Below are 15,410 nucleotides of genomic sequence, written 5' to 3' on the forward strand. Positions count from 1 at the left end.
TTGAATGAAGCCTGACACTTACCTATTTATATCAATGATCATGATATTTGGAAATAAGTTGGTTAAATCTTGCAGATAGAGGTAAATAATTTTTTTTAATTCTTTTACTCTCTCTCTCTCTCTCTCTTTTGTTTTCTCTTTTTCTTTAATTAATGGCTTCCGCCTGGCGGTGGAATCAAAGTCAACATTGGTTTCTGCGATACAGAAACCAAACAAATTGTTTGGTTTTCACAGAATTGATTCTATTTCTTTCTTTCTTTTCCTTTTTTTTTTTTGTATTATTAATTAACTTTTTGGGTTTTTCGTCGCTCGGAAGCCAAATAAAACCAAACAAGTTTTGGTTTGTGCCACGGCAATGGCAGAAACCAAATTTGGTTCAATTTTATTTATTTATTTTTATTTTTTTGTCTTTTTCGTTTCTTTTTACTATTTTTTTTGTTTCGTTCCTTTTTCTTTGGAATTTCCATTTTTTTATTTTTGGGTTGTAGAAAACGAAATGCTGAATTCCAATTTGGTTTTACCAATTCCATATTGGAATCGATGAAGACCAATTCCACATCGGAATTGGTTTGGTTTCGAAACAATCTTTTCCATTTTTATTTTTTGTTTCTACATTTTTTTAATATATTTCCTGGTTTTGGCACGACGGCGGAAAACTTGAGATTTTTTTTTTAATACTTTGGTTTCTGGAATTGGAACCAATTCCAAGTTCCAATTTCAATTTGTTTCGGCAGAAGCCCTTAAATTTTTTTTTTTTGTTTTTATTCCTTCTTCTTTTCGTAACTTTTTATTTTTTATTTCTTTCTTCTTATTCTAGTTCCTTTTTTTTTTGAATTGTCTTTTTATTTCAATCCCTTTTTCGTTGATTATTGTTGTTATTATTATGTTTGTCTTTTTGTATTTTTGTTTTAATAAAATTGGAACTAACATTTCTACATTTTTTTTAGGAACTCAACTTTTGGAGTAAATCAAGGATTTTAAGGTTCAAAATTTTCTTCGTGGAAATCTTAGATTTTTTTTCGATTTTTATGTTGCAATTATTCTATGAGTTCAGGAAATACATGCTTATGAACAAACTCAAAATGGAAAACCTTCATACACATTGAGGACCAAGGGCTGCCACTTTTCACCATCCAATGAACTTTTTATTGAGGACCAAGGATATGCTCCTTCCATCATCCAAGACACTTTGTGTTAAGGACCAAGGACTAACTCCTTCTACCGTCCAAGGCACTTTGTGTTAAGGACTAAGGACTGACTCCTTCAACTGTCCAAGACACTTTGTGTTGAGAACCAAGGACTGGCTCCTTCAACTGTCCAAGACACTTTGTGTTGAGAACCAAGGACCTGTTCCTTCCATCGTCCAAAACACTTTGTGTTAAGGACCAAGGACTGGTTCCTTCCATCGTCCAAAGTATTTTTTATAGAGACTACTTACATATTCAGGAAACCCGCGATTTTAGACAATAAATCAATTTGAGAGGTTTACTGCCCCCTTTTTTTTGGCTGACTTTTTTTTTTTTGGTTGCAGGCATGGCTGGAACAAGTTCTGATGATTAAGTGTACTCTGACATGCACAAAATTGTTGAGCTTAAAAATCAAGGTAAAAGTTATCTGCGTTTCAAAGATACTGATGTGAAGTACCATACCCAAACCAGCGTACGAGGTGAACTTAAATTTAGTGTCCATAAGCCAACGATAGATCCTCCCCCCAACTTTCTGGAGCCATTGTCGGAGTTGCATATGTCCACCATTAGTGAATATTACGAGAGTTTGGATACTGGCAAGTCCAATCGCTCTAGAAGTCATCTTTCCTTTTTGTGTCTTCCATCTCATCATTCCTAGAGCATAGAGTACATCCCAAGGGCTGTGATTTGTGAGAGAATTGATAATAGAAAAATACGATGGGGAAGTGCACGGTCAGTCGAGGAGAGATTTCTTTTCTTCCAAAATTTTGGGAGTGGTCTTTGTGGGTCCAGAAACTTCTGCTCAAGAGGAATCTCCGCGAGTTAGCTTTTGCAGTCGGTTCTGCTGCAAAAGATTACCGTCGCCCAAACTCCATTTATAGAGCTCTTTGTGAGGTTTGGTGTCCAGAGACCAACATCCTTGTGACTGCCAATGGTGAAATTAGCATTTCTCTTTGGAACATCCGCGAGATAAGTAGACTTTCGATCATGGGTTATTATTATGAGGAAGTAGTCATAAGCCTTTCAAAGTTGACGGATCATCTTTCCAAGTCTTGTTTGTATCTCTTTAATGTTTTCGCATTGATTGCCCATGCGAATGAATCTGACAAAGTTACTCACGAACAGTGGATTAATTTTTAGTTTCATGAGAATGGTTGTGTCCCGAACCCTCGATAACACAAAAGTTATAAGAATTCTATGAATTTAAATCCATTCAAGAGGCGCCATCAAAGAACATCGAAGGAAATACGGAGGCCCGTGGTGGCAGAAAAGTCGAGAGACATTACTCGTAGGGATCAACGTCATTGGATCAATTTTACAGTATCTCTATCTATGGAAGAAGAAGAGGAATTAGAGATAGCAGCCTATCTCTCCCTATGGCTTTGTAGCTTCGTTCTTCCATCTAGGGACGAAAATATAAGAGTCAGGACTTTTAAAGCATCTTCTAGGATGGCAAGCGGATACACTTATAGTCTGGTTCCACCCATATTGACGAGCATTTATAGTGGACTTACACGAACATCTAACTATCAGGCAAATCCAGACCTTGGCTCAATTTCACATTCATTTCCTGGATATTGTCTTTATGCTTGGGCAGCAACTTATTTTGTTCGAGGTGTTTATGCTCATGTAAATAAGAGTTATTCTCATCCTATAATTCGAAGATATGCCGAAACTCTGAATGCTTTCCAATCTTGGGGGAAAAACGTTTTGATTGTCGGGAATTTATCCGTGGAGTGATGAACACCGATAACTTTTGCTGGAATCCATTACCCTCATCGTCTCATCCTGATGTAAGTGTGGATGACCAACCGAGGTCTGCAGATACTTCAGAATTCATGATGAGTATTCGATCTGGATTTGTTTCTTATCGTCGAGGAAATTCACCTTTCATTCTTGAGGCGTATAATCCTCATAGGTTTGCGAGACAGTTTGGCTTTAGACAGACACTTCCCGGTATACCAAGAAAGTTGAATATTGCCCCCAATGTAGGCGACATGTATCAGGTTTGGTTGTCATTAACTCGGACAAAAAATGGGTTTGTATTTCATATTCCAGAGTATGTGAGGGACATACATCAAAACATTGATATTGAATACTAGGTTTGGTGGAATAGCAAAGTGTTACCACTCTTGACCAAGGTTCGGGGACAAGTCTTATTTTCTAGTGAGAGCCGTGACTTTGTTCTTGGCTCGACTCCGAATAGATTTTTAGCTAGAGGGTTAAACCCTCCAAATACTACTCCTGAAGAGGCTTCTCAAAATATGGATCCAAACCAGCAAAATGAAAGAGGTATTAAGAGAATCAAAATTACAGTTCTCTCGGCAAAGATTGCTGCCACCTTTGAGCCTACTGATAAGGTGTGAGAAGCAATTTTGATTCCAGATCACAGTAGTTCTGGAGATTGAGCATCACAAGCACCAGGAAAGACTTTGACTCTAGAAGATGAAAGTTCTAGAGATCAGGTATAATTCTCCCATTCTTTTTATGTACTGTTTGTATCTGATTTTTTGTCACAATCTTTAATTTCAGGCTCCTCTTTCTCGAATATACAAAATCAAACAACCAATAGAACCGAGGCCGCTTCAAGCTATTCTAAGTCTTTCAAAAGGTGAAGTTGGAGCTTCTCACATTAACATCAGCCTCCCGAACATACCATCAAACGATGAGTTTTTACACATGCCGCCTAGGACACAAAATGTAGGTATGTGCCCTGTTGTTGTTTGCTGCACTTTCTCCCTTTTTTTTTTGAAATCATGCTCCATTTTTTGTAGGTTTTTCTAGCATCCCTGAAGAACTAAATTTCTCCATGAATTCAAACTTTTTGCAAGATCAGACTGGCGAGAATGACGAGCGAATCGATGCACTTCAAGGAATAGATGGTATTCATGATTCTCATGACCCTCCTTGCAAATATCCGAGCACCATCAATTGAGGTACTTTGGTGCATATCATGGATAATTTTAATGCTGAAAATGAAGTAAATTCAGGAACTGTGGGAGCTAACATTTCAGAGATCAATCAAGGAATTCTGATCGTTCCATCTTCGTTGGCTTTAGCCAGTATTCCGCCTTCACAAACAAATAATCATCGGGCTGCACCAATTTGTTCTTTCATGTCTGGTCCTCTGCCTGGAATTACCCAAGAGTCTCCTTATCTAAAGGTTGTTCTGGAAGAAGCCATGTCTAGTTACCTTCAAAAGTGTTTTAAGGATGTCTTGAAGCATGGATTCTCTAATATTCAATCTTGGTGGGATGAAAATAACTTAATTCTTCAAAACGTGATTACCAACTCATTCCATACAGACCCAGCGCCTTTGATGAAGCGCATGGATGTGTTTCTGAAAAAAGTTGACTCTTACTTATCTGAAAGAAAGCAACACTTGGATTGTCCAACCGTTGAAGAAAAGCCTGAGGAGCTGAAACTTTTGAACATTCAACTGGAAGTAAAGGATTCCACGTGTTCTATGTTGAAAGACAAAATTAGTGAGCTAACCTTTGAGCTAGATAAACTCCGTGATGAACTTCAAGCCCAAAAGGAAGAGAAAAGTATGATTGGAACCAAGAAGGCAGCATTGGAAGAAATACAGACAAGAGATGTCGCTAGCGTAGCATCCATTGACCAGAAAAGGAAGACCCTTGAAGATAGTTTCCTACGAGTGATCAATGGTGAGTGATCCTGATGAATTCATGAATTTCTGATCCTTTTTCAGACCATATTGTATGAATTTTGACTTGTTATTTTTTTTATTTGGATTAACTTTTCTTTTTCATGTTTCTTGTGTTTTTTTTAACTACAGCAATTGGTAAATAAATTGAATGAATTTATTAGTTGGGACTGAACTTGAATTTATAATTTATTCAAGCTGCCTACGTACCCAAATGGGATCAAGTCGAATGTAGTTCATTACAAGAACATAATATTTTTTGTACAATGAAAAATTTAAAAATAAAGAACTTTAGACGTAAAAATGCTTTAAAATTTTTTCATTGATAGGTCTGATTTACAATCCATCTTTGTCGACGATCTTGTACGCTTCGTTAGTGAATGCATGAGTAATAAGAAATGGACCATCCCATTTAGGTTGAAATTTGTCCCCTGTTTTTCTTGTGGTTATGATTGGCCTGCGCACGGAAAGTACCAATTCTCCAACTTGAAATGATCTTTGTCGCACCTTTTTGTTGAGAGACTTGATCATTCGAGCTTGATAGCACTCTAGATGCATTTGTGCTTCTAACCTCTTCTCATCCAAAGCTTCTAGCTCTTCCAATCGAAGGCGGACGTTTTCTTCAGTTGTCAAACCTTCCTGGATGGCAATTCAAAGTGACGGGATTTGACACTTCAGAGGAAGTATAGTTTTTACTCCATATACTAAAGCATAATGAGTGGCTTGTGTTGGAGTCTGATAAGTAGTTCGATAAGCCCATAAGACTTCACCGATTTTCTCATGTCAATCTCTTTTTGATTTGGAGACAACCTTTTTTAGCAGACTGCATAGTGTTTTGTTGAACACCTCTAATCCGTTAGCTACCGCATTGTACATAGACGAGTTATACTGTTTGAACTCAAACTTAGCACATAAATTGTTTACGTGGCTATTGCAGAATGGTTTTCCATTATTAGTTATGATATGCTCGGGAACGCCATATCGATAAATGATTTGGATACGAATGAAATCTGCAACATTTTCTTTCTTTACTTTCTTCAATGGTATGACTTCGACCCACTTAGAGAAGTAGTCGGTCCCGACGAGGATGTATGCATGCTCTGCTGAAGATTTTGGAGTTATAGGTCCAATTACATTAAGACCCCATGCATCAAACGACCATGAAACTACTGTCGAATGTAATGGTTCTGGAGCTTGATGGATGAAATTGGTATGGACTTGGCAAACTTCACATTTTCTTGCATAATACATGGAGTCTTGTACCATAGTTGGCCATTAATAGCCCATCCGTTTTACTCGAAAATGGAGTTTAGGTCCAGACTGGTGGGCACCACAAATTCCAGAGTGGGCTTCTTCCACGACCTATGTTGCTTCGTCATCACTTAGACATCAAAGGAAAACTCATCAAATGATCGTCAATAAAGTGTTCCCTTATAAAAGATAAAGTGAGATGCGCGCCTCTTGATTTCAGTTTTTCACCGTGGATTATTTGGTAGCTTTTGATGTTGGAGGAAATCGATTATCGGTTGTCTCCAATCTTCTCTTTCCTCATTTTCGAGTACTTCGATACTATTGTTTTCTTCCAAATTACTAGGTAGCAACGATGGAAGCACCCATCTTTGAGCAATTGATATGGAGTGTAAGAAATCTTCATTCGAACTAGCAAAAACAGTAGCAAAATTAGCTAAGGCATCAGCTTCCCTATTTTTACTTCTCGAGACGAATTTAATTTTTATCGAATCAAATCGTCTCATAAGCATTGATGCATATTCATAATATGGTTTCAGGTCTGAATTTCGAACTTCATACTCAGCTAAAAGTTGGTTGATTATCAATTTAGAATCTCCAAAAACTTCCAGCTGGTAGATATCCATATCTAACGTTGTTTCTAAACCACGGATAAGGGTTTGATATTCTACCACTTCGTTTGACCATTTCTCTACTAAGGCAAAAGAGTTGGGCATGACAAGATCATGGGGAGTGACTATGACAACTCTTGCTCTGGCACCATAACTTCGAGCTGCTCCGTCGAAGTATAGCCTCCATGATGGTATGGTTTCGGTGAATAGAACTTCTTCATCGGGAAGGTCTTCTTGAAGTTCTCATTTCGTTGGAATTGGGAGGTCAGCTAGGAAATCTGCCAAAACTTGTCCTTTAATGGCCTTTTGTAGAATGAATTTGATATCGAACTTAGACAATAGTAGTGCCCATTTTCCAATCTTGCCAGAGATAATTGGCCTAGACATTATGGACTTCAATGGATCAATTTTCGAAACGAGATTGATCGTGTGTGATAGCATATAATGTCTCAACTTTTTAGCTGCAAAGATTAATGCAAGGCACATTTTTTCAATAGGTGAATACTTCATTTCAGCGCCTACCAGTGTTCGATTTAAGTAATAGAGTGCATTCTCTTTCCTTCATCGTTGATTTGGACAAGAAGTGCTCATAGAGAATATTCTTGTGCTTTAACATAAAGGTAAGTGGCTTTTCTGGGACTGGAGCTGTGAGTACCGGTGGACGTGACAAATATTGCTTAATGATTTTGAAAGCATTTTGACAAGTGTCGTCCCACTCAAATGGTACATCTTTCTTCACCAATTTGTTAAATGGATAACATCGTCCGGCCAGGTTAGAGATAAATCTTGGAATGTATGCAAGTTTTCCTTGAAGACTTTTCAACTCACGTATATTTCTTGGCTCTGGCATGTTGATTATGGCATCAATTTCTGATTGATCTATTTCAATGCCCCGGTGTCGAACGACGAAACCGAGAAATTTTCCAGAGGTGACGCCAAATGCACATTTCAACGGATTCATCTTCAGTTGATGTCTTCGAAGTCTTTTGAAAACATCCCGTAAATCTTGTAAATGATCGTCACGTCTTTTGGTTTTGACAACAAGATCATCCACATAACATTCCACATTCTTATGCAGCATGTCATCAAAAATCTTCTCCATTGCCCTCTGGTCGGTTATTCCCGCATTTTTTAATCCAAAAGGCATAACTTTGTAACAGTATATGCCTTTAGGGGTACGAAATGATGTGAGCTCCTCATCTTTCGGGTTCATTCGTATCTGGTTGTATCCGAAGAACCCGTCCATGAAAGATAAGACTTCATATTTGGTAGTTGCATCCACCATCAACTCTGTTATCGGAAGTGAAAAATCATCTTTCGAACATGCTTGATTCAAATCTCGAAAGTCAACGCAAATTCTTAATTACCCGTTCTTCTTTTTAACAGGGATAATATTCGCGATCCATGTTGGGTATTTCATTTTGCGTATGAATCCAGCTTCAATAAGTTTGTTGACTTCCACTTCAATTTGAGGGATCGATTCTGGTCGAAATCTTCTTTGAGGTTGTTTGACTGGTCGAACTCCATGTCTTACTGCGAGATGATGTACTGCAACCTTAGGGTCTAACCCCGACATTTTCTTGTAAGACCACACAAACACGTCTTTGTATTCCTGAAGCAAACTAATGTACTCGAATTCCTCTTTTTGACTGAGGAGGGCACTTACAAATACTGGTCTCGGGTCTTCTTCGATCCCTAAGTTCAATTGTTTCAAGTCATCCACAATAGTTTGCTCACCTTCTTCAAATGTAGGTGGGGCTGGTTCAGGTTCATCTGTTGTGACAAAACTTTTGGACTCGGAGTCTGAATCGAGAGCTTCTTCAAAGGCTATGTGATTGACAGAAACTTCTTCCTCGTCTTCATTACCCTTTAGGGATGAGTGAAGTTTTTGATATCACCGTCTTCTTCTTGACCGTTGTGGTTTTGGAGGATTGGAAGTTTTGATTCCAAGTCGAGAAGCATATTGTCTTTGGGATGACATTTGGGGAGCTTGTATATTTCTATCAATCTCGGTAGAAGAAGAAGAATCTTCATTTAATTTTTGAAAGACGCAAACTTTACCTTTTACATCGACCACTGGAGAGGGTTCTCCTTTTAACCTTGTAAACACCGAAACTTTAGCATTCTCATTTTCAATTCGATCGAACATTGAAGGTCTCGATTGTTCTGGTTGTTCTTCTGCAACTTCATAAATTTGAACCATGATGGGTGATAAGTGTGTTTTTGCACATTTATTTGGCACTTAATTTGATACAATTATTGATTAAAAGAATGAAATTCTACTCATAATTAAGTATCATTTGCATTTGTAGGCTAAAAATTACTCAAGTAAAGAAAACAAGGCAAAATGAGGGAAATTGACGAAAATTGTACAAAATTGTGAAGTTAGAGGCCAAGGCAAACAAGTAAAAAAGTGGAGGAATTGCGATGAAATTTATGGAGGGCAAAAGTGAAATGAAAGTCAAAATTCGAGGACCAAATTTTACAAGATCAAAAGTTGAGGGACTTGGCTGCAATTATTGAGGGACTTGGCTGTAGATTACACAAAATCAACTTTTTTAGCTGCTGAAACAGAGACCCAGGCGCTGCAGCGCCATTTTGTAATTAAAAAGAAAACTGGGGACCTTTTTGCTAACTTTCCAAAAGCCCAGGGACCAAAGTTGCAATTTTTCTTAGGTTTTAATATAAAAACCAGCAGTTGGGCAGTTTTTGGGGGAGCTTCATTTTTCTGGGTTCCATCTTCTGCTGGTTCTTTCTTTTTATTTTGTTTTCATTTTCATTTTCTTTTCTTTTTCTTAGTTATTTTGGAGATACAACATAGAGCTCAAGGAGTTAGCAAAGGATTTGGCAAAGCATTGGGGAAAATCATAGCCAATCTACAAAAAGGGGGTTTTATCTATATCTTTGTATTTTCGCCATTATTTAGCCATATTTGTAATTCATTGGATGAATATTCTCCTTGATTATCATTTATTTAACATGGGCTAAGTATTGAGTTGGGATTTATGGTGTTAGTTTAACCTAGTTTTAATTGATTTTCAATATTTGCTCTTTAATGTTAAGTTGCTTATTTCATGTGTTTTTATTATTGTTTATATTGCATTTTCATTTATATGGTCAATAAATGAATGTGTTTCGTGAAGTGTACATCGTTCGAGAGAAGATTGTGCATTTTAGACCAAATGGTAGGAACCCTAGGTTTGCGTAGTGAATAGAGATATACCTCTAGTCCTAGGTGATCCAAAGAATTATTTTCATAACAATTTAATGCAGTTGTTTGGTTGTAATCGACATAGAGATATAGTAAGTTAAACCAATCAATTAGGGTTAATTTCACTCGAGAGAGGTAATTAGCTAAAATTGGAAGATCGGGTCTAACATCGTAAATGAGTAGCGTGTTAATTGGCATGTGGAGAAATTGATTAGGCGACGGTTAAATGAAACCATGAATCCCAACCACTTTTACTCCGAAATTTCCAAGACTTTATTATTTTCTTAGTTAGCATGTTTTTCCTTATTTTCTAAAATCAGCTCTTTATTGTGTGTTTGTTTATTTTTATTGTTAGAATTAAATTGATTAAAGTCATGTAATTTAAAGTAAACATTCCTCGAGATATCAACAATCCGGACTTAAAAGGTACACTTTATTATTTGAACGCGACCTGTGCACTTGCGGTAGTATTTTAGATAACAATGAGGTTTGAGGAAACATTCTTGACCTTAATCTTACTCGGTGGATTAGGATCATATCCCAAACTATACCTGGGTCGAGACATCAGGGCTCCATCAGAATTAGAAGGGACACACCCACCTGAAAGTACAGTGTCAAGATCACCTAATTTACGAGGCTCTCCTTTTTCGAACCTGGCATTTTCAAACAACTTTTTAACTTGAGGATTGTAACATTCTTTGAAAGTCTGTTTGATTTAGGAGCTCCTTCTTGTTTTGATGAGCTAGAAATATAAAGTTTTGATATGTTTAGAACGGATGTTGAAGCCTCTGATGTAGGTTTATATTCCTCTCGGATTGCCATAAGTTGATGGGGTAGAAGCAATTTTGGAATACCAGGTATTGGAAGAGTTAACTCTTTTTTCAATACCTCAAAATTGGTTGATTCTATTTGAGGTTTTTTTGCCTTTTGAGAATCATTCGGATGTAAATTTTGACTTGCCTTTGATAAATTGATGAGATTGAACAGCACTAGACGTATCATGATCATGTGCATCTTCTTTGATTTTGAATTCAGACATTGTCAACCTTGGAGAATTGCATTCTTCATCTTCCATGTAGAATTTGGCATCAGCAAAATGAGATTCTTCTTTGAGGAATGGTTTAGACTCAGCTACCACACATTTAACTTCTCCATCTCGGCTATATTTGAAGCATTGGTGCCAGGTGGAAGGTACCACTCCAGTTTCATGTAGTCAAACACGTCCAAGGAGTAACTCATATGATGTTTTAGCATCAATGACGTGGAAGAGAGCTGAGGAGATTAACTCTCCTATTTGTAGCTTCAAGCGAATAATGCCAATGGCTCACTGACATTTCTGATTGAATCCTTGAATCATGATTTTGCTTCTGGACAGATCACCAACATTAATTCAAACCTTCTTCATTGTTTTGACCGGCATAATATTCACAACAGATCCACAATCGATCATTATGCGATTTATCTGGTATCCTCGAATATAATCGCTAACATACAGTGGCCTATTATGTGGACAAGAACCCAATTGTAAATCTTCATCGTCGAATGTTATGGCGGCCATACAGTCCTGAGGAGTTGCGGATCCAATATGTTTTAGAACTTCGCCTTCATATTCTTCTGGATCGATTAAAGCTGCAATCAAAGTCATTCGATCATCGAAAGGAAGATCGAGAGACTCTGCTAGACTCGTATTGACAGGAATATTGTTAAGCCATGAGATAGTTTTCTTCTGTTTTGAAGTCTGCCTTAATGCCTTCTTCATTTCATTTTTCTCCTCTACACTGATTACATTGGAGGTGAGATATTCTTTATCAAAGAAACTCTTTGGAAAATAATCTCCCAGGGTTGGTGGTCTAGGAAGAACGCGTGGAGCTACTTCTCTCCCGGTTGACTTAGTACGTATTCTTGGCTTGGCTTCAGGCTTTTTTCCTCGGTTGTTCTTTGGTCTTGATTTCTTGTCACAAACATTAGAACTTGGGAGTTGTGGAGCCTTTCGACGACGTCTTTTCACAAGTGTCCATGCTCCCTGATCTTCTTCTAATGTTTCCTCTTTATTGGGTTGAATTTTTATTCACAATCCCTCCAGCTCTGTTCCTGCAAGAGGCGCAGAATGTAATATTTTACCTATTTTGTTTGGCATTCGGTATTTTTCTTTCTTATTTATGAAGGTGGACCAGCCGTCACCGATCTCATCTTCAGATTCTGAGTCAGAATCCCAAACATCCAAGTCACTGTCATAATTTCATAAAAAGTTGGACGATTGGGTGCATTTGGTTTATCCATACCAGGATAAACGTAACTGATAGTGATTTCTCCGTCTACCTCAAACTTCACTGGGATGACTCATTTCGGAAGTTGAGGTCCAAACTCCTTAACTGAGGATTTACAGGCATCGCGTACACCAAAAAATGTTTGTCTCTTCTCTGCAATGGGAATTGGATCAAATGATCCAAACGAAACCATGGAGCAGACGACTGTCAGATTCTCTCCAGTTTCAAGTTTGATCTTATTTTCTTTGTCTAGACGATCAATGAGATCTTTCAAGACGAAGCATTTTTCCACTGGGTGGCTAATGATTCTGTGAAATTTACAGTATTTAGGATGATCGATCTTACCAGCTTCCTTGGATCTTTTTGGTACTGAAAGTTCGATTATCTTCTGTTCAAGGAGCTGATCCAGAATTCCAGAAACTTCAGAATTTGAGAATGGGTACTCCTTTCCTTCAAGTTCTTTTAGAGTCACATGACCTCTACTTTGGACTTGTCCTCTGTTAGGTCTGAATTCTGGTTTTGGTTTTGAGTTCGAGCTTGACCCCTGGAAGGCTATCTTTGCAGAAGCAGTAGAAATCGTCATAGCTTCTTCGAACTACTTGCCTTGGTGTCTTTCCTTATCTCCTTCTTAGGATCTTTCTTGTCACGTGGATCACTTGGTAAGTAACCTCCATGCCTTACAATTTGGAGCTCCAAGTCATGAGCACGTGTCGCCAATTTTTCGAATGAGTGAGGCATGTTTGCTTAGAGATTATAGAGTAATCCCCAATGCATACCTTGTACACACATGTCGATGGAAGATGCTTCGCTTATTTGTTCTTTGCAATTAAGCATGACGTTCCTCCAGCGTTCAATGTACTCCATAATGGGCTCTTCCTTGCTTTGTTTTGTTCGAGCAAGTTTTGGAAGGCTGACAGTTCGTCGGGTGCTATAGAAGCATGTTAGGAACTCTCGCTCAAGCTGATCCCAACTGTCAATTGATCCTGCCGATAAGTCCGTGTACCATTCAAATGCAAAACCTTTGAGGGAGCGTACGAACTGCTTCACCATAGTGTCATTGTAAGTACCTGAATTGTTACAAGTCTCAATAAAATGGGCAACATGTTGCTTTAGATTGCATTTTCCATCAAAACACTGAAATTCTGGAGGTTGATAACCGAGTGACATCTTTATTTCGTTGATTCGATGATTATAGGGCTTGGTATACACCAGTGAAGATTGTAATGAACCACCATACTGGGCACGAATGGTGTCTACAATCATATGTTGAAGTTGTTGGACGGATAGAGAGCTAACGGAGAGTTGAGTGGTGTCACGCAACACGTTTTGAACAACTGTCCAATCATGCATATCTTGCTTTTGTTGGTGCTCTTGGACTTCCAACTCTTTGACCTTGGAAGATCCTGAATTTTCCTAGTCTTCTTTAGTCGATGGATTTTGCGACTCTAGCCTATGTGTGAGCGCATCAATCTGTGCATCTTTGTCTTCCAATGACTTTGTTAATTTTTCAATGACTAAAGTCATTTGTTGAATTCGGTCATTTGAGCTCGATGTCGCTTCTGTGACCATCACTGGCTCAAGTGATTCTTCAGATGAGACATCATCTTTCCACTTTTGTTGAGAAGTGGCATGAAGGGATCCAGACAAAGATCTACCACTAGAAATAGAGCTCGAACAAGAACTTTTCGCTGAACTTGTGGTTTTTTTCTATCGAATGAGACTTTGGCTTTTTGAAGGCAGTTTTCACTTTGCCTTTGTTGGAGAACTTCTTCAGTGGTGTGACCAATTGAGTTTTCCTAGTTTTTGTTAGAGCCTTGGTCGCATGGAAGAGTTCGGCAAGTGTCTCTTCAAGATGAGTCATAGTTTGTTTCGCTTGCCATTGCTGATATAGCAGTTGAAATTTGAAGATTTTGAGATCAAAAGATGAGAGGACAAGAAGGTTCCACCGGGCGTGCCAAGAAATTTGTACCACGAAATCTCGTGTATTAAAATAAAAAAATCGTTACAAATTGTATTTTGATAAATAGAAGTGATGCTAACTTTCTTGTAATTGCAAAATTACAAAATCCTCTGATTAATGATCTAAATATTTGAAAATGAGGGGCCACGTGGCTTAAATCATGGTTTTCAAGAATTTGTTGAAAATTTGATTTATCGAGACTTGACTTGTTCGGAACTTGAACTTCGAGGGTTAGACTTGGACTTGAATTTGATTTGATTTGAAGAAGATTTTGATCTCCTTGGACTTGGCGTGAACCTGTTTGATTCGAAAAAAATTTTAATCTTCTTGGGGTTCACCGGATTTGGATTTAAGAGGATTCTTTCCTTCTTCTGGTCTTGAAATTTTTTCAGCACTTCGTGACGTTCTTTGCTTTTTTTCTTGCTTGCTTTCTGTGTCCAGTCTTATGGACCATTGGTCTTATTTATAGCGGAGGATTCAGACTAATTTTGGTAATTACTCAATTATATTTAATTAAAATAGATAATTGAATAATTATAATTTTATTTATTTGTTTGTTTATTTATTTAAAATGTGGTATGTGCTTTTGGGTTTTTATAAACTTTAATAGACTTAAGATTTAATTGGGCTAATAATTTAAATCGACCCAATTCATTTTATTTTATTAACTTAATTTTTTTTTATGTTTACATCTTTAAATTTATATATCAACAAAATTATTAATTTTTTTTTTTTAACAAATATCCCGCAAATTGGATTTAACAAATACGTATTTATTTCACATAACGAGTTAAATTAACCCCATACTCCTATAGATAATTAATATTTTCAGAAAATTTATAGTAACGACGTAAAATATAAATCCCACGTGTATAAAGGTAATGCTATGCTACAATGATTATTCTTCCTTTTAATAATGAACACTAATTAAATAAATTATGGTAGCAACCAAAAGAGTTTTATACTTAGCTATCCTTGTGAGCTGGAAGAATACCAAAGTTGGATAGAGAGTACCTAGAAAGGCGTAATGTCCACTTATTTTATTCAAATAAAATTTGAAACTTAATATATATGTGTGTATCATATCTTTAATTTTCATAAATATAATAAATCAACTACACAAAAAACATTATTTTAACGGGATAAAGATCAATTGCACCTCGTTATCCTACCTCGTCAGATTAAATAAATTTTGAAATCTTTTTTCTCAAATAACTCGTATGTGTAAGCTTAAAATAATGATTAATGGATGTGAATTC

The sequence above is a fragment of the Olea europaea genome, chromosome 23 (assembly GCF_002742605.1).
Source record: "Olea europaea var. sylvestris chromosome 23, O_europaea_v1, whole genome shotgun sequence".
NCBI classification, from domain to species: domain Eukaryota; kingdom Viridiplantae; phylum Streptophyta; class Magnoliopsida; order Lamiales; family Oleaceae; genus Olea; species Olea europaea.